This window comes from Cygnus olor, chromosome 2 (assembly GCF_009769625.2).
Source record: "Cygnus olor isolate bCygOlo1 chromosome 2, bCygOlo1.pri.v2, whole genome shotgun sequence".
Taxonomy (NCBI): Eukaryota; Metazoa; Chordata; class Aves; order Anseriformes; family Anatidae; genus Cygnus; species Cygnus olor.
The window spans coordinates 83,215,531-83,243,224 of record NC_049170.1 but is presented as its reverse complement, the minus strand read 5'-3'; positions in this window follow the sequence as shown (position 1 = coordinate 83,243,224).

Here is a 27,694-nt window from a genome sequence, read left to right as displayed (position 1 = left end):
ATGCTATACTGATATGGCTTATTCTCCTTGCATCCAGAGATGTCATCAAAGACACTGAGAGTAAGGCAGCCAACTTTGTGAATATTTTGATGAACTGGAATTTAAACATTGTTTCATAAATTGATTTTATAGTGACTTCTGTGTTGGGTTCATGAGCCTCTTTCAAGGCTATTTTAAGATGTTGTGTATACAACAGATATAAATTAATATAAGTTCCAGACAACTTCTGTTGTTTAAGATCAATCCATAATTATTCATAGTCTACAATTGTGGCAGGGTAGTTTTATAACTGTCACATAAATTTATGTAAGTCACTAGTAAAGTCAAATCTTTTACTTTGAATTTGCAATTATTACAAATACTGGATATTAGAAGCTAAAATGACTAATAATATGCTTGCTGTATCAAATGAATATATTAGGTCAGCTCATTTTTCAGACGGTCTGTTAGAATTCAGTGGTATTTCACACAATTATTTTTCTATTTCCTCTGTGCAACAAGGATATACATACCCACAAAGAAGAAAGGGTAACAGAAAACAAAAAGTAAAGAATTAAAGGGACATATGTTTTATAATTTTCAGTCCCAGTTATGTGACATTTTAAAGGAGCTCTTTAAAAGGGATAGTAAACAGAACAGCACTTAGAATTGAAGAACACGTTTTCAGAGATTTTGAAGACTCCTTTTTCTCCTACTTTAGTTACCTTAATCAGTTAACAATATGCCAGTATCATCATTAGCTAGTATCAGCAGGGCTCACAGCTGTACGGAAGCTGGAGTAACTAATGCTGCTGGCTTTGGCATCCTCAAGGAATAGCTGATTCTGTCACCAGCAACCCCAGTTCCTTTTCTGTATCATAATGCTAAGTCTGGGATTTCCTTTTCTGTGACAGCTGCTACAGAATCTTGTTCAGCAAGTGAAGCAAGCTCTGCAACACTAAAATAAGTTTGATTTTACCTCCAGTCTGTCTGGTTAAAGCAAAGGTAAAGCAGTGCAATTCCCCACATTCCTAACACAGATTTGCCATGTGGCTATGTCAACTAAATCAGCATCAGTGTAATATGGAAGTCCTCAGGTTACCACACATCTATTGTTTTTATACGTGACATCCAACTTCACGTTCACTGATATCTTCACCTGTTCTCACAGCACAAAGACCAAAACTAGAGTGTTCTCTGCTCCCAGAGATCTGCCACCTCATAACTGCAATTTCTTTGTTGCTATCAGAGCAGAAATGATCCTTTACTATATTGAGTTCCTTTTATTTTACTGTTTATGATCATATGTAACCATACAGTAACTGTCACACAGAGGCCTTTCCTTAAAAGTCATTTGGTGCATCAGTCCCAGTCGCCCTCTTTCTCCCTTAGTCCTGTTAGGTACAGGGCTCAGAATCCTGGAGCTGAGTTAGAGGACATTTGCCCACATTATGCATTATCAGCAACCATTGCAAATCTCTTAGATTGAGTTTTTTGGTTCATTCTAAAATCCTGTAAGGACGCTTTCCTGTGGATGATCCATTCTCTTCCTGGACTAGAAAAAGGGAGATGAATGGAGTTGCATGAAGGTATTTCAAAACTGTTTCAGGATGAGTGGTCTGCCTCACTGCTTCCTGAAAAAAAAAAAAAAAAAAAAAAAAAAGCTGGTCCTATCCAGGACTTCTTCCTACCAGTGAAAAATTTCTGGAGGGCAAGTCATTTTGCAGTATGTCCATTTCCATAGGCATCTCATGTTAGGAAGCATGGGGTGGATCAATATGTATGGGAGCAGCATCAACATGCTCAGTTACACTGCTTATTGTTTGCCTGTTGACTTCCCTCGGTGCTGCTTTCTCTGATGATGACAGCTGTAACCAGCTAAGAGGACAGCTACTGCAAAATAGAGAGTGTATTCTTTTACGTCTCAAATTTCACAGGTCAGCTATCAAGCAATAAGAGTTTGTGGTATTTGACAAACGTTCCCTGGACACCTCTTGTCCTTGCTTTGTCTGGTCTTTGAAGATGGCATTTTTGCTAGTCACTACCATCCCTTGGAAAACCGGGGGAGCTAGGTCTTTATGGTTCTCCATCAACAGACCGTGCTTCAGCAGTCACTCTATATTCATCCCTAAAGCAGTGTCAGACTTTCATCTTGGCCTACTTCTTGATTAAGAGGTTAATTAACCTTCCCATTTATTTCTGTATGCCTTACGCTTTTAGGTTTGATGCAGCACTTCTCCCTCAACATCAAAAAGGCTATTTTGTTTTATCTGCACAGGTGTAGGCATTTTAAAAAATCCCTTTGGTCATGTTTCTCAATGAAGGAAGAGTCAAGTCTGTTCACTGCATTCAGTGATTGCCAAGAAGATACTGAGCTATATTCAGATTGTTTCTGAAACTGCAAAAGCTCCACATAATTTTGGTGGAAGGTCAGAGAACATTCTGCTGGAGCTTTTGCATTTGCAATGCCCAATATTTTAATTTTGAAAATGCTTGTGTGACTGATTACCTGATGTTGCATCCACACCTTCAGTAGGCTCAGTTCCACTTGCAAACCATCCAGACAAGTACTGCTGAAATTATCATCCATGAAACGGGAATTTGAGATCCTTGCCTGGATGCTTTCTGATAACATAGCTGCTCAGAATTACAGCAAACAAGATACAAAGAAGTATTTCCATACATAATACATCCCAGTCCTTCTTCTTTTCTGTACTTCTTTATGGGTAAAATTTTTGCTTTTGAGAGAGGCAGAAATCGCTACCCATGTAAACCATGCACACATGCGCATAGCAGTGGAATATACTTGACTATATGACTACAAAAGTTGCACAGGAAAATGTTTCTGCTCTCAAGCAGCAGGACACAGCTACACCTACTGTAGAAATGTGTAATCTATATGTATATTCTAACAGTATTTATTGGAAAGTAACATTTATTTACAGATTTACTACATCCTGGTAATTGTATTCTGCCATTTATCTTATATTTCTTAAAGGCTCAAGCTTGCTTGCCATGGATGGTTTCAATATACTCTTAGGGTTTGCTTCCCCTGAACTTGGATATACACATATCCTGTTTAGAAACATGATAAAAAGAACTATTTCACTCCTTTTGACATCACAGGAGCTACAAGATAAAATAGTATTATGCTGTTATATTTGAGCACTAACACAACAATACACCATTAGGGTGTACACTAGGTGTAATGCATAAGACAGATGGATTACTGAAAATGCATTACTACTGAAACACACTATCTAACATTACTCATTGAAGTGGATTTGCATTTTTTTAGCAATATAAATGAGTTCACAGCACATGCATAATACTGTCTTTAGTTCAGCTGTAATACTCTGTTTCTAAACATTCCTACTACACAGAGAAACTTCTTGCAAAGCCTTAGCCTGATAAGAAGAAGCTCACTCCTAAGGCCATTGAAGTCAATGGAATCCATAGACAGACTGTGACAACATCATTGCATAAAAAGTATTGCTGTGTTACAATCATATGGTTTGCTGAAGTGTAAGTAGAAATGCAAACCTCCAGCAAGTCTCTACTAATGTTGACATTTTAAGTGTCTTAGCAGTAGAGATATGAAGTAGTACCAATTAATATCTGATTGGGAAAAGGAAAAGGAAAAGGAAAAGGAAAAGGAAAGGAAAAGAAAGAAAAGAAAAAGAAAAAAAGAAAAAGAAAAGAAAAAGAAAAAGAAAAAGAAAAAGAAAAAGAAAAAAGAAAGAGAAAGAGAAAGAGAAAAGAAAGAGAAAGAGAAAGAGAAAAGAGAAAGAGAAAAAGAAAAGAAAAAGAAAGAAAAAAAGAAAGAAAAAAGAAAAGAAAAAGAAGAAAAAGAAAAAGAAAAGAAAAGAAAAAAAAAAAGAAAGAAAAGAAAAAGAAAAAGAAAAAAAAAAGAAAGAAAAAGAAAGAAAAGAAAGAAAGAAAAAAAAAGAAAAAAAGAAAGAGAAAAGAAAGAAAAAGAAAAAGAAGAAAGGGAAAAAAAGGGGAAAAAAAAAAAAAAATGAAACTATTATTTCCTGGGAATTGATAATTTCTCATGTAAAACATCAGGAAATGTTTCTTTTCTTCCACATGAAAGAAGCTTCACCTTGAAAAACAGCTAACTCAGAAACTAATAACACACATGGTCTATGCATTGGTACTATGTAGCCTGCTTGAGTGCTTCTGCCTGCACACAGTGGAGGGTGGAAGTTAAAGAAAGAGGAAAGAGAAGGAAGTGATGAGCACCTTTGACAGTGGCACCAGATTAAATTGACTGCAAAAATATGGTCTTAGTTAGGAATATGTTAGCAACAGCTGTTTTTTTTTATTATATAATTTTCCCTTCTGTTGTCACATTTTTCTTTAGACTTACTTCACTTTATGAAGCTGAATTACTACTATAAGCCTTGAAAAACCTACCAAGCCGACTTAGCAGTCCCCTAATTACCATCTACTTTTATAAAGGAATGAATTTTGTCTCTGTGACAGCTAATTTACTGGTCTGCTATGGCAAATCTAGGTGCAATGGGTTAAGACATTACAGCCATTGGCTGCTTGCCTTGCCACACTGTCAGTTACCAAGACCTGTGCTTGAGCCGTGGCCTCTGCAGCTCCCAGTCTTTCACCTTGGTGCAGGTGTCACCACTGCCAGCTGTACCAGAGGACTGCACTGCCTGGGGCTGGCACGTGTCCCTCACTGCTGATGTCTGGGGCTGTGACCATTGGTGTAGCAGCAAGGAGAAAATGTGCTTCCAGTGCCTTAGGTTGTCCTTGATAGTTTTGCCAGGGGTGTGTTGGATTCATCATATCTAAGGTGCTAAAAAAGGCTTCGTCTTGACTGTAGCGTACTCTAGAACAGGTGTTGCACAAAAGAATTACTACAGTGAGGAAAGGCTTTGATCTGTTATTTTTAGAAAGTTAAAAAGAACAACTACTATATGGTAGAGCACAATTCGATTCAGTCATGACATCTTAAATGCATAAAGGAATTAGTCACAGTAATGTGTGACAAACACCATGTGTTTGACTTCTAGGCATCCTGCCACCTGCTGGTCTCCTTTACATGTCTAAGAAGATATTGTAAAGCTGCCTCTCTTAAATAGAGATGTTTCAGTTTTACCCTCCGTCAAGGTCTAAGTATCCTACCCCTCTGAGTTCCCAGGTATAATTTGTTTTTCTCCTTTGGAACTGGTGTCTACGCTGGGCATAAAAGAGAGGTTGATGTTATCTCTTCTTTCTCCAATAAATGACAGGTTAAATGTACTCACAAGTGTATGGAGTGGTGCTAGTACCTATCTCCTGTGCCCAAAGCATAGTGAATCATCAGAGTCACTAATTCAGGGTAGTACCCTACCTATAAATGCATTCAAAAATTAAATTCATTGTTACTTTTACACTAGCTGTCCCATTTTGAGTAATTAAATGTTAAGCTAGAAAGAAAGAAAAATAATGGTTTTATTTTAGGGTTCGGTTGTAAATAGATGATTTTAGGGTTCGGTTGTAAAATATGATTTTAGGTCTTTAAAAGCAAGTGAGGGTTTTATTTGCTTCATTTGGTTGGTTGGTTGGTGTTGGGTGTTTTGCTTGTTTGTTTGTTTGTTTTTTTTTACCTGGGTCTACCAAACTGCAGTCCAGTGCTGCAACCTTTGAGTAAGAGAAGATAGAGGCATTGCACTATTAGGATTTTTTTAGGATCCAGTAAATTTTCTGAATTAAACCTTACAGGTAAGGTAGTCAGGGTGTTGACTGGCAGGAAGAGAAATGTGGCTGAGCAGATGACACACACAGCAGATGTTGGGTACACAAAATGCTTCATGGTCCGTTGTAGCACTAAATCCATTACTAAAAACACTAAACCCCATATAAATGTCATAAATATCTTTGCTGTCACAATAGATGTAGAAACAGATGTTGACAAACTACTGTTTGCATCTTGCCCCCTCCAAACCTGTGAGACTTAATGAAAGTGGACAAATAGAGCTATAAAGGAGTTCATATTTCCTCCAGTTTCCCAAATAGTGAACAGATTTTTTCAGAAACATTAAGGGAGATGCTGGAATTGAGAACTTTGAAAAGAGAATACATACTGAGGCTCCTGTTTCTTGAAAACATAGTTTTGGGTACCAGGTGCTGAATGCAGAAAAATGCAAAGAACGTATATATGAAGAAGCAAAATCAAGGATATTTTTTCCCACTGCTTTCTACCAGATGTAGCTGTGAATCCTTGGCATTTTCCAAGAAATCATTATTCATTATATTTCTACATTTTCTTTTCCTGTGTAAGAGTTAGACATACATATTTTATCCCTTCTTTCTAAATATACCACACTGTTTCCTCTCTCTGTTTTCTATGTATATCACTGTTATTTTCTGCTTCCTGTTAACACCTTTTGCCTTTTGAAATTTATACATATGTTGTGGTTTAGCCCGGCTGGCAGTCAAACACCACACAGCCGTTCGCTCACCCTCCCCCCTCCCTCTCCAGGATGGGGGAGAAACGGGAAAGTGAAGCCTGTGAGTTGAGATAAAGACAGTTTATTAAGACAGGGAAAAGAATAACAACAATAATATAATAATAATACTATTATTAGTAATAATGTGTACGAAATAAGTGATGCACAATGCAATTGCTCACCACCCGTTGACCGATGCCCAGCCTATCCCCGAGCAGCCGGCCCCCCCCCCCCTCCACCCCGGCTAGCCACCCCTATATATTGTTCAGCATGACGTCAGATGGTATGGAATACCCCTTTGGCCAGTTTGGGTCAGCTGTCCTGGGTCTGTCCCCTCCCAGCTCCTGCTGCATCCCTAGCCTGCTCGCTAGCAGGACAGAGAGAGGCTGAAAAGTCCTTGGCTTGGTGTAAGCACTGCTCTACAACAATTAAAACATCAGCATGTTATCAGCGCTCTTCTCATTCTAATCCAAACATAGCACCCTGCCAGCTACTAGGAGGAAAATTAACTCTGTCCTAACTGAAACCAGGACAGATATCCACCCCTTATTCCATACCATTTATGTCATGCTCAGGTTACACTCTTTCCAATACCTTCTAATTAATCACCATTTTCATCTATGATATATAGCAATCACGGTAGTGTTGACATACAGTATTATATGATAATTAACATACTACAATTCAACTCATGGGCTATTCTCACCCAGTATTAGGTCCCCTTGAGGTACACACCGGACCTCCCCATTCTCTTGCATTACCCACCAAGTGCATCCAGGTCCCTGAGCAAAAGCAATCCCACGAATGGGTTTGCCTTTTCCTGAGGCGGGAGTAGCCCAGACTGTCTTACCCAGCATGTTTCTTACGTGCACTACAGGAACTTTATCCCCTTCTACAGTGCGTAACAGGTTTGATTGGGCAGGTCCAGCTCGGTTGGCAGATCCTCTAGTATTGACTAACCAGGTGGCCTTTGCCAAATGTGTTTCCCAATTTTTGAATGTCCCAGCACCCATTGCTTTCAGTGTAGTCTTTAACAGTCCATTGTATCGTTCAACTTTCCCGGAGGCTGGTGCATGATAAGGGATGTGATACACCCCTCAATACCATGTTCTTTGGCCCAAGTGTCTATAAGGTTGTTTCGGAAATGAGTCCCATTGTCTGACTCAATTCTTTCTGGGGTGCCGTGTCGCCATAGGACTTGCTTTTCAAGGCCCAGGATAGTGTTCCGGGCGGTGGCATGGGGCACAGGATATGTTTCCAGCCATCCGGTGTTGCTTCCACCATTGTAAGTACGTGCGCTTGCCGTTGCGGGTTTGGGGGAGTGTGATGTAATCAATCTGCCAGGCCTCTCCATATTTGTATTTCAGCCATCGTCCTCCATACCAGAGAGGCTTTGACCGTTTGGCTTGTTTAATTGCAGCACATGTTTCACAATCATGAATAACCTGTGCTATAGTGTCCATGGTCAGGTCCACCCCTCGGTCACGAGCCCATCTGTATGTTGCATCTCTACCTTGATGGCCTGAGGTGTCATGGGCCCATCGGGCTATAAATAATTCACCTTTATGTTGCCAGTCCAGGTCCACCTGAGCCACTTCAATCTTAGCAGCCTGATCCACCTGCTGGTTGTTTTGATGTTCTTCAGTAGCCGGATTCTTGGGCACATGAGCATCTACATGGCGTACCTTTACAACCAGGTTCTCTACCCGGGCAGCAATATCTTGCCACAATGCAGCAGCCCAGATGGGTTTGCCTCTGCACTGCCAGTTGTTCTGCTTCCATTGCTGTAGCCACCCCCACAGGGCATTTGCTACCATCCATGAATCAGTATAGAGATAGAGAACTGGCCACTTTTCTCGTTCAGCAATATCTAAGGCCAGCTGAACGGCTTTCACTTCTGCAAACTGACTCGATTCACCTTCTCCCTCAGCAGCTTCTGCAACTCGTCGTGTAGGACTCCATACAGCAGCTTTCCATCTCCGATGCTTTCCCACAATACGACAGGACCCATCAGTGAACAGGGCATATTTCTTCTCATTTTCTGGTAGCTTGTTGTACAGTGGGGCTTCTTCAGCACGGACCCACCTCCTCCTCTGACGATATCCCAAAGTACTTGCCTTCTGGCCAGTCCATAATCACTTCCAGGATTCCTGGGCGACTGGGGTTTCCTATTCGACCCCGCTGAGTAATCAGTGCAACCCACTTGCTCCATGTAGCATCAGTTGCATGATGTGTAGAGGGGACCCTTCCTTTGAACATCCAACCCAGTACCGGCAGTCGGGCCAGAGGAGCTGCGCTTCAGTACCGACCACTTCCGAAGCAGATCGAACTCCCTCATATGCTGCCAATATCTCCTTTTCGGTTGGAGTATAGCGGGCCTCAGATCCTCTGTATCCCCGACTCCAAAACCCCAGGGGTCGACCTCGAGTTTCCCCAGGTTCTTTCTGCCAGAGGCTCCAGGTGGGACCATTCTTCCCGGCTGCGGTGTAGAGCACGTTCTTTACATCTGGTCCTGTTCGGACTGGCCCAAGGGCTACTGCATGAACTATTTCCTGCTTAATTTGTTCAAAGGCTTGTCGTTGCTCAGGGCCCCATTCAAAAGCATTCTTCTTACGAGTTACTTGGTAGAGCGGGTTTACAATCAGACTGTAATTTGGAATATGCATTCTCCAAAACCCCACGACACCTAGGAAAGTTTGTGTTTCCTTCTTGCTAGTTGGTGGAGACATAGCTGTTATTTTGTTGATCACATCCATTGGGATTTGACGACGTCCATCTTGCCATTTTATTCCTAAAACTGGATCTCTCGTGCAGGTCCTTTAACTTTATTTTGTTTTATGGCAAAACTGGCCTTCAGAAGGATTTGGACTATTTCTTCCCTTTCTCAAAAACTTCCTCTGCAGTGTCACCCCACACAATGATGTCATCGATGTACTGCAGGGTGTTCAGGAGCCTCCCCCTGCTCCAGCGCAGACTGGATCAGACCATGGCAAATGGTAGGGCTATGTTTCCACCCCTGGGGCAGCCGATTCCAAGTATATTGGACTCCCCTCCAAGTGAAAGCAAACTGTGGCCTGCACTCTGCTGCTAGAGGGATGGAGAAAAATGCATTAGCAATATCAATTGTGGCATACCACTTGGCTGCCTTTGATTCCAGTTCGTACTGGAGTTCTAGCATGTCCGGCACTGCAGCACTCAGTGGTGGCGTGACTTCGTTCAGGCCACGATAGTCCACTGTTAGTCTCCACTCTCCATTAGACTTTCGCACTGGCCATATGGGACTATTAAAAGGTGAATGGGTCTTGCTGATCACTCCTTGGCTCTCCAGTTGACGAATTAGCTCGTGGATGGGAATCAGGGAGTCTCGGTTGGTGCGATATTGCCGCCGGTGCACAGTTGTGGTAGCGATTGGCACTTGCTGTTCTTCTACCCTCAGCAACCCCACAACAGAAGGGTCCTCTGAGAGACCGGGCAAGGTAGACAACTGTTTAATGTCCTCTGTCTCTAAGGCAGCTATGCCAAAAGCCCAGCGGAACCCTTTTGGGTCCTTGAAATATCCTCTTCTAAGATAGTCTATGCCAAGGATGCACGGAGCGTCCGGGCCAGTCACAATACGGTGCTTTTGCCACTCATTTCCGGTTAGACTCACTTCAGCTTCCAATACAGTTAACTGCTGGGATCCCCCTGTCACGCCATAAATACAGATGGGCTCTGGCCCTTTACAGCTTGATGGCATTAGAGTACATTGTGCACCGGTGTCTACTAAAGACTTATACTTCTGTGCGTCAGACGTGCCAGGCCATCGAATCCACACAGTCCAATAAACTCGGTTGTCCCTTTCCTCCCCCTGGCTGGAGGCAGGGCCCCTCTAGTCCTGGTCAGAATCTTCATTTCTGTGTTTAAAAGACTGCCTGCTAGAAGTTGGAGCAGCAAACTTTTCAGAGAACCCCTTTCTCCCAATTGTTTTCTTTTGCAACTCACGTACCCGTGCCTCTAGGGTCTCAGTAGATTTTCCATCCCATTTTCTCATGTCCTCTCCATGGTCACGTAGGTAAACCACAGGGTGGCGCGGGGTGTGTACCCACCATATTGACTTCTTTGCACGGATGCACGTTTACCCCTAATAGCCGAGACGCTGGTTTGTACAGGTGGGGAAGAAAATACACTCTCTTTAAGTTGGTGGACCTCTTCAAAAAGTTTCTCCAAAGTATTCTCTTTTAGTTGGTGGCCACTGGTTTGTTCAGGTGGGGGGAAGATAAATCCTCTTTAAGTTGGTGGAACTCTTCAGAGAGTTTCTCCACAGCCGAGACGCAGGCCTGTAGGGAAGAGGAGCGATTTCCTTCGTACTCCCGGAGTTGTTTAGCCATGTCACCCACTGTGGGATCTTCACCGTTTTTCCAGGTTATTATTGCCAATGTGTGGCCCATGTTGATGGTGCATTCCGTACAAACTTCCGCCATATGGGTCGAGTACACTGGACTTCATCTGGATCTGTGGATGTTTGTGCATCGTCTAAGTCCTTATAAATTACTTCCCGTACGGCTAATTCCCTCAGGTACTGAATTCCCTTCTCCATGGTGGTCCACTTGACTGGTAGACATACAAGTTCTTCCTTGTAGGGATACCTTCCCTTCACAGCTAACAGGAGAGCCTCCAGAGGCTGTGAGATCGTGCTCCATCTCCAATTGCTTTGTCAATGCTTGCATCTCTAGCAAGGGATCCCAACCGCTTGGCTTCCCTGCCCTCTAATTTCACACCATTGGCTCCAGTGTCCCAGCACCGTAGCAGCCAGGTGACAAGCGGTTCACCTATACAGCGACCAAAATCTTTTCGCACATCTCGTAGCTCACGCTGGTATAGGGTTCGGGTAGTTACTGTTGACTTACTGACATCCTCATCCTCATCTTCATCCTCCTGTACACTTGATGGCCCAGCCTCGTCTTCTCCAGACCCAGACTTAGCAGAAGACTTTCTGCGTTCTAAACGACCTGAGTCTCTATACCATTTTTTCACCTTTTCTACAGGGGCAACTTGCACTGCTACAGCACGCCTCTCCGGCCCAGCCACAGGGTCTGCCACAGGGGTTGGAATACCCTCTGCAGGGGCAACTTGCACTGCTACAGTTCGTTTCTCTCGACCCAGCCCAGGTCTGTCACAGGGGTTGGAGTACCCTCTGCAGGGGCAACTTGCACTGCTACAGTTCGTTTCTCTGACCCAGCCACAGGAGTGGGAACGGCTGCGGGAGCTGGAACGGCTGTGGGAGCCGGAATGGCTGCGGGAGCTGGAGCCGGAACGGCTGCGGGAGCTGGAGCCGGGACGGCTGCGGGAGCTGGAATGGCTGCGGGAGCTGGAGCCGGGACAGCTGCGGGAGCTGGAGCCGGAACGGCTGCGGGAGCTGGAGCCGGGACGGCTGCGGGAGCTGGAACGGCTGCGGGAGCTGGAGCCGGGACAGCTGCGGGAGCTGGAGCTGGAACGGCTGCGGGAGCTGGAGCCGGAACGGCTGCGGGAGCTGGAGCCGGAGTGGCTGCAGGAGCCGAGACTGGAACGGCCGCAGGGTCTGTCACTAGGTTGATAGTAGCATCAATTGCAGCTCGATAGGCACAAGCCAGACCCCAGCACGCCACAGTGATTTGTGTCACTTTGGAACTGCCAGAGTCATGACACCTTTTTTTCAAGCATTCTACCAGTTTTTTAGGATTTTGCAGTTGTTCAGGGTGAATGTCCAAAACACTGGAGGTGCCCACTGCCTTAGAAACCTACCCATATCCTCCCACACTCCCTGCCACTCGCAAATATCCCGCCTCAAGACAGATCTCCGGATGAGAGTCCTAAGTAGTTTTTTAACCTTAAACAAAACCTGAAGCGCATTCAGGAGACATAACAACAAGAACATGCTGGTCTGAGTATCCCAAGGATATTCAACATCTTGGAGAGCTACCGTAACTAGCTCGGGGATAAGAGGGTGGTGAAGGAGGAAGGGAGAGTGAACAGGTAGGAAAAAATATCTTCCCCTGTCCCCTCCAGAGACTGACTCCCTGATGAAAAAAGGCAATAGGTGTAATTGCTAATAGTTTCTGAGATATGGTTTCCGAAGTATAGAGTCGACGACAGTGCTGAGTACAAATACCAGGTTAGAGTCATGATCAGATACCTCATCATTTCATAAGCCATCGTTACACCACACAGTACCATAACTCTTAAACCAGGGCCCGGAAAGGATAAACAGCACGACAGGGAGCACATACAGAAAGTAACTTGCTATAAAACTCAATTTGGAAACAGGCACAGCAGACTTGAGATTAAGGCAATCAACATTGTGACTAGCAACTATTAAGCAGGTCGAATACTTATACCAATTTTAGTTTAACACACTCTGGTCAAATCTGTCGATATCTCAACCCTTCGTGCCCCACGTTGTGCGCCAAATCGACTGTTGTGGTTTAGCCCGGCTGGCAGTCAAACACCACACAGCCGTTCGCTCACCCTCCCCCCTCCCTCTCCGGGATGGGGAGAGAAACGGGAAAGTGAAGCCTGTGAGTTGAGATAAGACAGTTTATTAAGACAGGGAAAAGAATAACAACAATAATAATAATAATATATAGTATTAGTAATAATGTGTACGAAATAAGTGATGCACAATGCAATTGCTCACCACCCGTTGACCGATGCCCAGCCTATCCCCGAGCAGCCGGCCCCCCCTCCACCCCGGCTAGCCACCCCTATATATTGTTCAGCATGACGTCAGATGGTATGGAATACCCCTTTGGCCAGTTTGGGTCAGCTGTCCTGGGTCTGTCCCCTCCCAGCTCCTGCTGCATCCCTAGCCTGCTCGCTAGCAGGACAGAGAAGGCTGAAAAGTCCTTGGCTTGGTGTAAGCACTGCTCTACAACAATTAAAACATCAGCATGTTATCAGCGCTCTCTCATTCTAATCCAAAACATAGCACCCTGCCAGCTACTAGGAGGAAAATTAACTCTGTCCTAACTGAAACCAGGACAACATAGTTCAGTGTAACATTTTTCATGCACAAATACATTTTTATAATGTATACAGTTTACTTCCAATCTATATTTGAACATTATTTCACATGGACTTTTTGACCATCCATTTTCTAATGTCTTTACTTTTTCACAAGTGCTGTTTTTCTCTCCTGTTAAATAGTGTTGGATTTGTTCCTGTTTCTAAGCTGCTCCATTTCGTAGTGACATAGTCAGCCATGATTTCAGTCTTTGCTATACCGTGAATTTTTATCACCGAAGCTGAGAACAGTTTGATGCTGAGAATTTGATGGAGTTAACTTTACCATTTTCTTGCTGATCCCCTCTCCACCACTGAAAGATAAAAGTATCCTAATGCTACCTCTCAGTTCTAACTGAAATAACCTTCCCTTCCCTTCCCTTCCCTTCCTCCCTTCCCTTCCCTTCCTTCCCTTCCCTTCCCTTCCCTTCCCTCCTTCCCTTCCCTTCCCTTCCCTTCCCTTCCCTTCCCTTCCTTCCCTTCCCTTCCCTTCCCTTCCTTCCCTTCCCTTCCCTTCCCTTCCCTTTTTGGGAGATTTTGATATTGAGAGAAATTTCAGAGAGGTTGTATGGGCATTACGCTGCTATACAAAATAAGTGTATCACTTTAAATCACTTTAAATCACTCAAGATGTAATTTTAACTAGATATTAGGACAAATGCTTGTTTGTACTTACATACAATGAAGGTAGTCATGCTGATTTTTGGAGGAATTTTCCTGAGGTAACAAACATCATTTAAGTTAGAAGGAGCTTTTGCAACTTCTGAAAATGTCAAGTTTTTCAAATTCCATTAACATTTACGTGTCTAATAGGAAAGAAGACCAATAGCTTTTTTACAGAAAGCATTCATTGTAAAACTAAAATTAATCACTGAAAATATAATAATTGCAGACAATCTTATTTGTGTTCTGGACAGCTAACTAGAAAGATCAAGATAAAGGTTAACAGTGCTTCCTTGTTCTGCATCTATTTTAAAGGTTCAGACTGGGACTTGGAGAGAGATGTATAGGCTCCATTTTAGGTAGAAGTATCTATACTTTATTTTTCATTATATAAAAACTGTATATACCTTTGTCATCCCTCCCTTCCTCTCTCTCTCACACACACTATCCCTTTCTCCCTCCTTCCTCTTTTCTCCCTTCCTCCTTTCCTCCCTTCTTCATGTCCTCTCTCCCTATCTCCCTTCCCATATCCCTTCATCCTCTCTGTCCTCCATCCCTTTCCTCCTTCATACTTTCCCCTTTCTTCAGTCTTCCAATAAGTCCTTTTTAATATACTTTTCCATAGAGCTTTAATTTCATAAAATCATTGTATAAATTTTCTTGGCCAGTCAATGGTCTTCCTGTTTTGGAAATCATCAGGTTACCAGGTATTAAGTTGATTGCATATTGACCTCCAGTTACTATCTTTGGATGTACATATATTGATTATGAATTACAAAAAATCCCAAATATATATCATTTTCCTACAAAAAGGAGAAGAAAGAATGATTTACCATAAAATTTATTTAGTAGACCTAACCACCTTGGTAAATCTGTCTCTCGCTCTCTCTCTCTCCCTTTTTTTTTTTTTTTTTTTTTTTTTAGAACTGTCAGTTTAGACTCAATAATAATTTGAAACATTGAAGATATATAGTCTTTTTTTTTTTTTTCCTTCTGCTACAATGCCAATAACAGCTAGTGTTCAACAATTAGGCACTTGTTCTTACCATGAATGAAGAAAGATAAAGGTTGAGTGGACAAGTTTCTGACATGGGATTTAAACCTGGAAATCAGGACCTGGAAATCATCCTTGCTTGGTGGCATGAAGGAAGTGCTTTTCTTTTTAATTTCTTAACAAATTCGGGAGTTCTGGATGAAGATTCTTCAGAAGTAGAAGGAAATATGATCTTTAAATTGGAGTAGTAGGGTCTGATATCTTCCAAAACTTGGATCTGATACTTAATATAGACTGAAACTTAGATTATATTGTGAAACAATATATAGAGAATCAACAGAAAATTAGGCAAATATGAGAAAATCACTATTTAGCCCTCTTATAGATTTAAACACCTTATCCTCAGTTGATTGGTGGTCACTGAAAGGATCAGTGCCCCTTTTATTTGCTGCTGTTCTGGAGGAGAATGAGAAATACCAAAATGTCTACTGTACTTATTGCTGTTTCCTGATGGTTTATTGATTTTCCCTTTGCCAACATGCTTCTGGATACTGCTTTAGCACACTGAAACAAGTCTCCCACAGCTATTTTTGTTTTGTTTTGTTTTGTTTTTCACATTCTAAATTATTTTTCTACATTATGTATCTCCAGTTCCCTAAAGGGGTGTGGAGGTTGGAGGAGCAATAAACATCCCATTGTTATAAGCAGAGTAGAATGCCCTCACTGCACAATGTATGCTGAAGCAGGAACTACATAGCTGCTACCTCATCATTTGGGTCAGCTCTGTCCCTCCCTGTGAGGCATTGCTTTGAGCCTGTGCTCTATGTCAAAATGAGAACTTCAGCTCTATTACCAGGCTAGGTAGCAGGACATGAATTACTGAGAGCAGAAGGCAATGAACGGAACAATGACTTCAGAATTGCTGGTTATATAGCTAGCCTTACCACTTAGTTTTTATAGACTTTTTTTTAGAAGCCACTTTATCACTACTGCCCCAAGTTTATTTATCTACAAAATGAGATTAATGATTCTTTAAATCATTCCCATATGATAAGTATTTATTTCAAACTGTTTTCATTATTGATTACCTTACATAAAAGACAGCAGTGCCACTTTGTTTTTAACAGCCTAATAGTGTGGAGTATGTAGTTGTTTTTCCCTCCATTGTTGTTGTTGTTTTTTTTTTTTAGTTAAACTTCATTTGTTTGTGACCCATGATGCTAAACAATAACTGTAGGGAAAAAAAAAAAAGTAACATTTCACAAGCTGGCAAATGATTTATCAGAATCTGAACATTTTAATTGGGTACCAAATATTCCTCTGGTACTTATTTAATATACTTAATATAGAAAAAAATGGAATCATGTTATTCTGTCAAGTATTCTAACATAAATAAAATTCTGCATACGATTTTCTGCCTGTTATAGAGACAGTCAGCATTTAGTATACTAGCAATTAAAATGCTGCTTTAAAAAATTAAATAATAAGAATTTAAGAAGCTAAGGCCAACAAATAAAATATCATAATTGGACTTTTCCCTGAAATTTTTATAGATAACAATCTTCAGTATTTTTAAAACTATAATAAGTAAACGAAGATAGCACACAATGTATTGGTGTGGTTGCAGTTTAGAGCTTAGCATTTTGATAAAATGAGTTTCCAAAGGATTTTGGCTGAAGCACAAGCTTTTCCAAGTTTGTGTAGCTCAGACTTTTGTTCATAAATATTAAAAGCCTTGCAAGAGTTGTAAAAGCAAAATATTCCATGAATCTTTGAAAATTTATAGATAGATAGATAGATAGATAGATAGACAGACAGACAGACAGACAGACAGACAGATATTCAGGAGTTTTTTCCCTAGTGTCAATCAATTTTTTTTTGTGTAACATTACCCTGCAGATAGGAAGTCTCTGTGTTTAACACAACTTTCTTCATTTACAACAGTAGCTTAATGCTAGTGACCAGGAAAAACTCTCAGCCATTTATCCTTGCTTCAAATATCTCAGGCTTAAGCAAAAATTTTTAGAAATTAAATTCAGCCTCTGTGAGAAGATTTGTCTTCACTGAAATCAAAAGTAGTCTTAGGAGTTCCCTGGTCCAGTGTACTTTCAGTTGAAGAGTTGATTACCTCCGATTCAAATTTGAATTGCTCATCAGTATGTTAAAACTACATTTAAAATACACCGATAAAAGTTTCCTATAAATATACTGACAGGAATGTCCTACAAATATTAATATTAATAACCATATTTTTAATCATGTTTTGACTGTTTAGACTTCTTAATAATCTTTTATGATCCTCTTCACAGGAATTAATTTTACTTCTAAAAACACATGCTGTATTTTCTGTAACTATGAGTTCTTTGTATTCACTGTTATTATCGTCCTGTTTTACTTGTTTTGTTAAGAGTCACAAATAATGCATTTTAGCTTCATACTAATGTCTGCAGATTGTATTTAATACATGAAAAGACAGACAGATATGTAATGCTAGGTTTTGCGCAGCTATCTCTCCAACTGATTTGACTGTAATCAAAGAAATGTCTATTGTTGAATTGAATGACTGGTAAATTTACACCAAAATATATTTTTAAAATTAACTAAAGGATTTAGTGCTGTCAAATTTGTTACTAACTAGTTGCTTTAAAGAAAAATGACAATGTCTTAATGCATGAGTAAAAGTCAAATGTGCATTCTGGACTGTGCACAAAATACATCAAAAGTGAAGTCTTTTATCTTTTTTAATCCTCTTTATTTTTTTATTTTTATTTTTTATTTAAAAGAGTCGCTAAGACGACTTACTAGAAAACCCTGGCATTTTACATACACTGATTTCTGTTTGAGGAACACTGCTTTTGATTTCATGTTCTTGCCAGAGGGGGAAAGGAAATGGTCATTTATATTCATCAGAAAGCATTAATACATAAATTTTGCTCTCACTGTTGGTTTCAAATGTCAGTGCAGCTACACTTAAAGCAAATTTACATTTACACTCTAGAAATTCTGTATTAGCATATCCATGTACAGTTTTTAGTATCCCCAAATTGCTGCTTTGTTAAGTTTTTATAGGAGTAGTTACCTGCAGCATTATGATTAAGAGTATAGTAAACTTTTATGTAATGAACATCTATAGTTGTATTCATTGTTGACATATAACATAGAAAATGTCTTTCTAGACAGGGAAGAGAGACCTCAGAGTGGAAATAGAAGTGGTCGAAATCTGGTATGACACTTCGAGAAGATGCCTTAGTGGCATCATGCCTCTGTCTCAGACAGAGAGTGGCCTCACTATTGGATGTTGTGAGCTGCTCACCTTCCTCACTCCACTCAGGATATTTATCTCCATTTCATGGCCACTACCACTGAGGCTGCTATTGACTATTACATCTCCAATGAATTCTTTCTACATAGGTATCATGGAGACATCCTCAGTCTTCTTGAGTACTTACATCATGTTATCCTTCTAGCAGATGTCAGACCAGTGAAAATATCCCAGAACTGGGACTTAAGAGTTTTCCCTGAGAGAACCACCACCTGAGAGAACAGAACGAAAAACAACAAGTATTTGGCTTCTCTTAGAGATGTAATTACTAAAATTCCTTCAGACTTACTTCCTGAACTGAAACATTTCCTATTTCTAACTGCACCAAATCTCCATATCTATACACTGGTTTCTGAGAATGCTGTGGCAAAATACCTAAATCTTCATTTCTTTTTAAACTGTTTTTCTTCTGATATCCCATAACAAAATTAATGGTACTCTCATAGACACCTTGACAAATACATGTTATATTCTCACCCATTAAAGACAAACTCTCTGATGGAGCCCCAATGGTTGTACAGGAAGCACTTTTACAGGAGGGGATGGATGGAAAAATTGTGAACAGTTTTTCTGGGCACTCGCAGGCATAGGAGACAAGTTTAAAAAAAAAGCAGTCAGTTCTGAGACTGTGAGCATAACATGGGAAAGGGCTAAAGTGAAGCCTAGCAGTAAATCTTTAACACAATATGAGAGGCTGCTCTTGAGGCACAATAAGAAAGGAAGGGACAAAAGAGGAGAATTGGCTTGAGAAGTAATAAAGTGATTTTGCTATTGCAGACTGCTTGTGACATATCTCTTAAGCCTCATTCCCTTTTGTTATCATTCTGTTTCCCATACCCAGTATTTGGAAACCATTCTCCACTGTCTTCACATAGGCTGCTTTTTTTTTTTGAAGTTTTTTTTTGCTAGCTGACATTTCATTTGGAGTGGCTCCTCAGTGTGCTAGTCCAGGGTGATAGCTCTTGAGAAATCAGAAAAATCTAATGATTCTACTTGGCAAGTAGCATAAAGCTTAGTTTATAGAGGAATGAAACCAAGACAAATAAGGACTGATCCTTTATAAGCAAGAATGTGAGATGGCTTGAACTCTACTGGGAACAGATCATGAACATTTTGGCGATAAAAGGATTTACAGACTCCTCCAAATGTTCTCATAATGTTCTCAAAACCCATCATTCCCAACTCTCTTTTCCTCATCATCAGGACAACAAGGCAGCCAAAAATGAAAAAATAATAATTATTATATTAAGTCCAGGTGGGCCAGTCTTAAATGAAAATTCCTTTATATTTTCTTCTTCCTTAGAAGGAGATCTTTCCTGCTCCTACTGGTTCAGATTCTCTGAGCTGTCTGTTGTCTTTTAACAGAAAACACTAAGCCTGAAGAGCTGGGGGGGTCTCCAAATCTTGTAGCATGCCTTCAGTTTGGCAAGAATAAGAGTCAAACCTGTATAGTGCATTTTCTGTCTTCCAAACTATGTTCATTTCTCCCTTTTTTCATACTGCATTCCTGCAACCCGCCAAAAGTGCAGAGAGAGCATCTGGACCCGATGACATCCAGAGATGCCTTCCAATCTCAAACAGACTTTTAGTCTGTTGGAGGACTGTGCAGTCACTGATATACTCCTGCAGCTTGTCTTCAGAGTGAATTAGTTCATATACACTAAAGAAACTATTCGGTTAGTTAATGATCTCCCTTCTGACTGTGTCCAAAAGGCATTACCTCTGAAATATTTCTGAATTTGCTTGTTGTCTGTAGTATACCACCTGTAAGCATGACCTTGAAGCAACTGCAGAAAGTTGTTCTGGTTTGACAAGGTTGCCCTCAGTGGAGGGAAGAAGCCATAGCCAGAAATCAAACACCTCACTATGTCTAGTTCTGGGTATCCAGTTAGCAAAAAAGAGATGCTTAGTGTTTCACAGGGAGCATGTGATAGATGAACTCAGACTGGCTGAAAATGATTCTTAATATCATGAAATTATTTTTATATATAGAGAAATAAGAAAGGAGATTGAGAAATATTCCTCAAACACATCTGTGTTAGTGAATACGTGATTCAATCTCACCCACTGGGAGCTGGAGTAATGTGTTAGCACAGTTATTAATCAAGACTCTAGATATTGTCAAGATAGTCAAAAATGCTGATTTTTAATTCTTTTTTATTGAAGTTTTAAATTTCTCATGCTTAAAAGTGAATTTAAAGTAGGACAATGCAAATATAAATACTAATTGCATATAGATATTTACATCATAGCACCATAGCCTACAATAACTACATTCTTCTCCATCTTCATCTATTTTATTCTGTAAAGGACCTGTTGTGTAAACCAACAAGAAAACTCTTTGCCTTTGGAGATGCATATTGATGAATATAAAAACTCAATTGCTTCAAAAGATAAGAAACTTGCTATTGTGCTGCATTTTAATGGTGTGAAATATGAGGTGTTCACCCTGGAATTGATTATTGTGGATTGGATTTAGACATACTGCAGAGAAGGTGATTTGAAAGTTAGATTAATTAAACAGACTCATGGTTTGTCACCAAAGTTTGATTTTTATATTAAATTGCTTTTCTCCTGTCTTTACAATTTTCCTTCAGCACTCTTCCTACATGAACATGTAAAAAAGAAAACATGCTGGGGCTTTTTTCTTTGTTACACTTTGATTCATTTACTGAAAATGGTTACATTGAATGTAGAGATGTCTAATAACTGGAAGACTTGGTAAATTGTCAGTATTTTTCATTCAGTAGTGCAGTTGTAGACTACAGATGATTTTGTTCTACCCTCCAGTTTTACAACTAACCTGCCAGTTAATCTTCTTTCACTTGTCTGTTCTTCTATCTTTGAAGTGGGAATAATGATACTGAGAATCTTTGAAAAGTGTTTTGGGACCTACATGAGAAAAAATATGGTAGTTAGGCAGTATTTTTAAATACAATGCCATTAGGACCCAGTCTGTGCAACTGAAACCTCTCAGTTCCATCCTTCGTAATGCAAGACTAACTGAGGCTATCAGTAGCACAGCAGCCTGTCTTTTGTTGCCTTATATTCATCCAGAGGATTGTTACCAATCAAAGAATCAGAGTATAGGTTCTCAAATTTTCTTCCAATTTTTACCCTTTATTTTATACATTTCCCCAAAGGTACTAAAAGCATTGTAGAAAACTTTTAGCCACTTTTTTTTCCACCTATTCTTCTTAATGGAACAAAAAACTCTTTTATATAGAATCTTTGACCTTAAAACAAATGATATTTATTACACAACTAACAGGCTATATTTAGGGACAATTTTTAACTTGTGAGAGGCTTGGGGAGTTCTATTAAACATGAACCTACATGAGTTCTAGTTGGAATTCATCTGGAGTCAAATTAACTAACACATTTATTACAGGCCTCATTAATCCAACATTTAAATTAATTGAATTTATGAACATCTTGGCTTAGAACATACTGAGCAGATGATAGTGACTCTTAGATTTACACAGTCTAGCAATTTTGAATATAAAAATTCTCTGTATTAAACTAATTTCACCATTCTTTGTAGGGCAGTATCAATACCGAGAAGGCAGTAATCCACACGAAATATATCATTCCTTTGTTTCACTCTGTTATAACTTCTCAAATGCTGAAATAAAATGCTGTGCTCCTCACTGTTGTGTGAAAGACATAGTCAGCTTTTCAGAGTGACAGAGCAAGAAATGTAAGAACCCAGCTCATTCTCTGATTTGTTGCCTATGTCTTCTGTCTTATCTCCCTTCTTCCGTTTTGAGGAAACAGAAGACTGAAGAGACATCACAATAGATATAACACAGTACCCCAGTCCATCTTCTTTTCTCAGTCGAAGATGTCCAACAACCTCTGTTCCCAGGAGCAGAGTAGAAACAGGCCAGGACAGTTCCAATATTGAGCAGATACACTGGAGTTATTTCTGAAGTGACCTCTCCTATAACTGACTAATTTACTCATAGTTGCTACTTTATCTGCAGCATCATGTACTGCAACTTTAGAGGTTTAATGCGAGCTTTTTACCAGGGAATTGTTCTGTGTGGGAAAGTGAGAAGTCTGTACCAAAAATAAATAAATAATAAACAAACAGAACAACAACAACAAAAATTCTCAAAAAACAATCCCATGTTATAAATAGTTTGAGCTTGGAAAATATAAGTATTCCTTAAAAGTCCACTGGAATTTAATCTGTGAGATTTTATTTCAGCCATTTTGTTCCTTACACTTATGGAATAATTTAGGGTGGAAGGACCTCTGGGGGAAAATCTGGTACAATCCTCCGCTCAAAGCAGTGTTGACTTTGAAGTTAGATCAGGTTGCTTAGGGCCTTGTTCAGTCAAGTTGAATATCTCCAAGGTCCTGAATCCACAGCCCACTTGAGCAAATTTTTTTCAATCGTTTACCACCCTTGTGATTTTTTCCGTAAATATGTGGACTTGGAATATGTAATATGCACAATTTCAATATATTTGGATTTTCTTTCCTGCAACTTTGTAGTGTTGTAAATTATCCTTTCACTGCACATCTTTATGAAGCTGGCCTTGCCTTATTTTTAGCTACTGATTAGCTTAAAACAGCAATTGCACAATCCTTTGTTCCTTAGAGCAAGTAAGACACCAAGGCCCCATTAGCCCTTTCTTCTCCAGGCTGAACAAACAATAGTTCACACACCTCTCCTCATACACCTAGTGCTCTAGTCCCAGGTCACCTTGTTGACCCTACACTGTGGAGTAAATACTCCAGGTTGACAACGTCTCATCAGTGCAAAATAGTGGGAAAGGATCATTGTTTTGACCTCCAACCTATGCTTCTGTTAATACAACTGAATATGTGGATATACCTCATCACTGCAAGGGTGCACTGCTGTTCAACTTGTGCATGAGATTCCTGATGTACTTTTTGACAGAGATGTTTACTTCCCAGTCAGCCCCAAGACTGTACTGCTGCAAGGGGTCTGAGACACAAGAGTTTGCATTTGCTGAATTCAGGTTGTTCCTCTAATACCGTTTCATCAGCTTATCAAGATCCTTCTGGCAGTCCTACTCCTCTGTGTATCTGCTTCTTCCCACAATTTGATGTTATCCATGATTTGCTGAAGAGACAGTCTATCTCATCATTCAGCCCACTAATAAAGACTTCAAACCATACTGGCCCCATTGGTGACCTTGGAGTAAACAGTCCTAGCTACCTTCTGCTAGTGGTAGAATTTGAACCACTGAATGCAGCTCTGTGATTAAAGCGGTCCAGACAGTTTTTCACCCGCCTTGTAGTCTGCCCATATCTCTCCAGATTGCTTTTAAGGCGCTTGTAGAATACCACATCAAAAGCCACACTAAAATCAAAATAAACATCTACTTTTCTTCCCTTATCCCTGGGCATGTTGTATCCTTCTAGAATTAATTCCAGGTTGACCATGCAGAATTTGTCTTTTGTAAATTTGTGCTGCCTCTTCCCTGCCACCTTCATGTGCCTGGACGTTGCTTCCAGACAGATTTGCTTCATGAGATTTCTGGGAATTAAGGCCAGCCTGATTGATCTGTTGCTTAACAGATTATTTTGTTACACGGATATTTCCTTTTTCTCTGTTCTCTGGAACCTCCCCAAATAACCACAATCTTTCAAAGATAATCAAGTGGGCTGACAATGATGTAGTCCAACTCTACCAGCACTCCACGAGGTGACCTGTCTTGTCCCATGGACTTCTGCACTTCCATTCTCCCTAAGTAGTCTGTAACCTGATGTTCGTCTACAGTGGATAACACTTCACTCACACAGACTCTGCCACTAGGCTCAGGGGATGGGGATGCCTAATAATAGACCTTGCCAGCAAAGACTAAGCAAAAAAGGCGTTTTCCCCTTTCCTTTTCTCATCCTTTCCCATTGCCTTTGTCAAAGAGTCCCTTGCCTCATTCAGCTGTAGGCCCACCCATTAGTGAGTTGCAATGGCCAACATTTTCCTAAGGGAAGGCATGTAAGAGCCAAGTGTCTGTGCCCTCACCAGCATGGCACCATACCACAGGGTCTGAACATCGTGGGCAGAGACAGAGGCTGGTAATAAGGTCCAAAACTGTCCTCAGCAAGACAAGCAGAGAACAAGGACCAGGGTCAATCCAAGGAGTTCAGAAAAAGGAGATGGGGCCAGAGACATGACTGGAGAGAAAGCTATATGAGTTCAAAGTCCATCCAAGAGAGAGGAGCATGGACAGGATAGTAGACAAGGTTATAATGTGCATACAAGGGGTGTGTACATTATACTCTAGAGTATTTGATTGTCAACCTACATGTCTCATTAAGATGTGTTTGTAGATGACATGAGAAAACATTTTTAAAAGCAAGTAAAAATATGTAACTTACAGAGATGAACTAGACCTAACATTTACAACACTGAATTTAGAGACCAATATTTGTAAATATAAAATTTCACTATGCATATTCAATTTCTTAAGACAAGCTGCAGGTGAAAATATATGTACTTTGATTTTATCTATGTGATTTGCACCTTGAGAAATTAAAGAGCTAATTGTTATTGCAGCTAGTTACTCCCTGAACTAACTGCAAGAGCAAAAATACATTTTAAGCTCAATCTTGGCAACTTAGGCTGCTGCTTTGAAAAGAAGAAGCTAAAATGTAAGAATATGCATAACAATATGCATAATGATATTCATGCATATTAATAATAATATGCAAGAATGAATTAAATATGCATTAAGCCTTTTTTTTAATGCCTCCCAACTTTTTTATGGAGCAAAGACAAATAAGAACAGATGCTTGCTAGCAGTCATTATTACACTTGATGTTAGGTGTACACAAATCAGATTACATGGCAAAACTGAAGGTTATTATTTTTGTGTCTTCTTTTCTGAGTTTTTTCTTAAACATTATGTTTCATGTTTTGCCAAGCTACAATATCAGAACAAAGGACATACGGTCTGAGCCACACTATTGAAGGAGTAATAGATGTATACTAGAAATGAGGCAAGCTCTTAGCCAATGCCCATTTATTTTAGGGGCAGCCTATAATAAAATTTTGGACATTATCCAGTCTCCTGAGGGTGGTTTGGGGGCATCTCTAGGGACCCATGAATCATGGAGTATTTACACTCTAAATGTCATATTTTCTAGTTGTTTGCCCTACAGGGAAAAAATTTAAAATAAATAAATAAATAAAATAAATAAATAAAATAAAATATAAAAAAAAAAGCAACACAAACTAGAAGACAGCAAAGAAGTGAACAAGAGAGAAGAACTAAAAATAAAATATGAATGAATGGAATTCATATTCTTATCTTCCCCTTTACTTATTGTTATCATAATCCTATGGACAGAGAGTCAAACCCACTTTCCACTCTTTTGCTGATAATATAGACTATGGAAAGATTGTCTTTATATCTCTCCAAGTAAATTTCCAACATGAGAATATAAGGACATAGCAACAACTGAGAGCAAAGTAGTTGACATGGCAACAGCAAATAACCAGAAGACCTTTTGCAGTCTTTGAAGATGGAAAAGGTTGATTTTCTTCACTAGGAGGAGAAAAGGAAGGAAAATAAAATAAAACTAAAACAAACAAATAAAACCCCTCAAACTTTATATACACAATTGCATTGTAATAGTATAATAATTGAATTGCCTCTTGGCCTCTTTTAGAACTGCCAGTGAAATCGTAATGAAGAGTAGTGTTAGCATTGTAAATGAGAAATCATTTACTTAGAGGGCTATGTTCATTACTATTATTTGCTGAGGACCTTGGTATGTGAAATATTAGATTTGCCTTAACCTCTTAGGAGATATTGAGAGGGTATGGCAGGTGAAGATATTAGTTTTCTGTGCAACCTCAAAGGAACATTTATTGGACCATTCTGTACTGTACGCTTTTCTTTCAGTAATGTATTAAGGATTAAAAAAATAATTTGTAAATATGAAAAAAAAAACCACTTTATTTACTTCCTTTCTTGACTTAATGTAAAATTTGAATGTATAATAATGTATACTAATTTTACAATACTAAAAAAAAAATCACAATATTAAAACAGATCTTTTTTTTGCCATAAGCTTTATAGCAAAAAAAAAAAATTATATGTATATATATAGTTATCTATATACATTTAGAAAACAGTCCTTTTTTTATCCATTATATCAAATGTTTATTATGGAGCCTATATACATAGCTTATAGTGGAACCACGATTAAGAATATGTTTTAATATTATGCAACGTTTCCTTTTCTGTTGAATTCATCTACAAATTAAAATACAACAGAAGTAATATTTTTAATATCTCCAATGAAATCATTACCTACTTTAGGTTCTGATGCTCACATTATGTGGTATCCTATCCTTAGCTTGATCCAAAACCCTTTGAAAACAGTGGGATATGGTGGGGCAACTGTTTACCGAATAATGCTATTTCTTCTTGAAAGGCTGAGGCTCAAAATTAGTGAAAATAACAACTAAAACAGATTTCTGAGATTAAATAACATTATGGCTAGTAACAACCCTGCACCTGACAGACAAATCTGTTTATCTTCCTACCTTTGTAGCACCAGCACATTTTTGTTATATTTTTTAATTGATGGATAAAATTATCAACTTGCCAGTTGTTGTTTTGTGTTTTCCTTCTCAGGGGAATCACTTTTTTAATTGTTCCTAGCCCTAAATTACTTTTTCTTTTAACAGGGAGAAGTTGGAAGTTATACCCCCTCTTTCTATTAATGAAGTTTACCATTATTTCTGATTTGATTATAAATTCAGCTTTCAGAAACCAAAGGTACACTCTAGAACAAGCTGGAATATTAAAAGAAGTGTTACATAAAAAGAAGTTACACAAAATATGGTAGATAGCTGTTTTGAATAATTGTTATATAGTGAACAAATATTGAAAATATATATATATATATTTTAATAAAACTAGATTTCAAAGATCCACGATTTTAGGAAGACTAGCAACTCACAATTTTTTCTACTTTTGTCAGTACTATATGCTTAGTTCATATTCTTTGTTGCAGTCAAGGCTCTGATTTTTGAGTAGATGTTGGGAAAGAGAGCCAGTGGGTCTATAAAATGCAAATTTATTTTGAGTGAGATATACCACAAATAAGAAGAGACTGTTCTCTCTGGGCAACAGACTGCTACAATTCAGCAAACAGATTTGTCATTTTCCATGTATGGATGAACTTGTTTGGACCAATTCTTTGAACGTTGATAGGAATGGGAGTTTCTGAATTGAATGTGCAGGATTGTGGAAGTGTATAGTGCTTACCTGT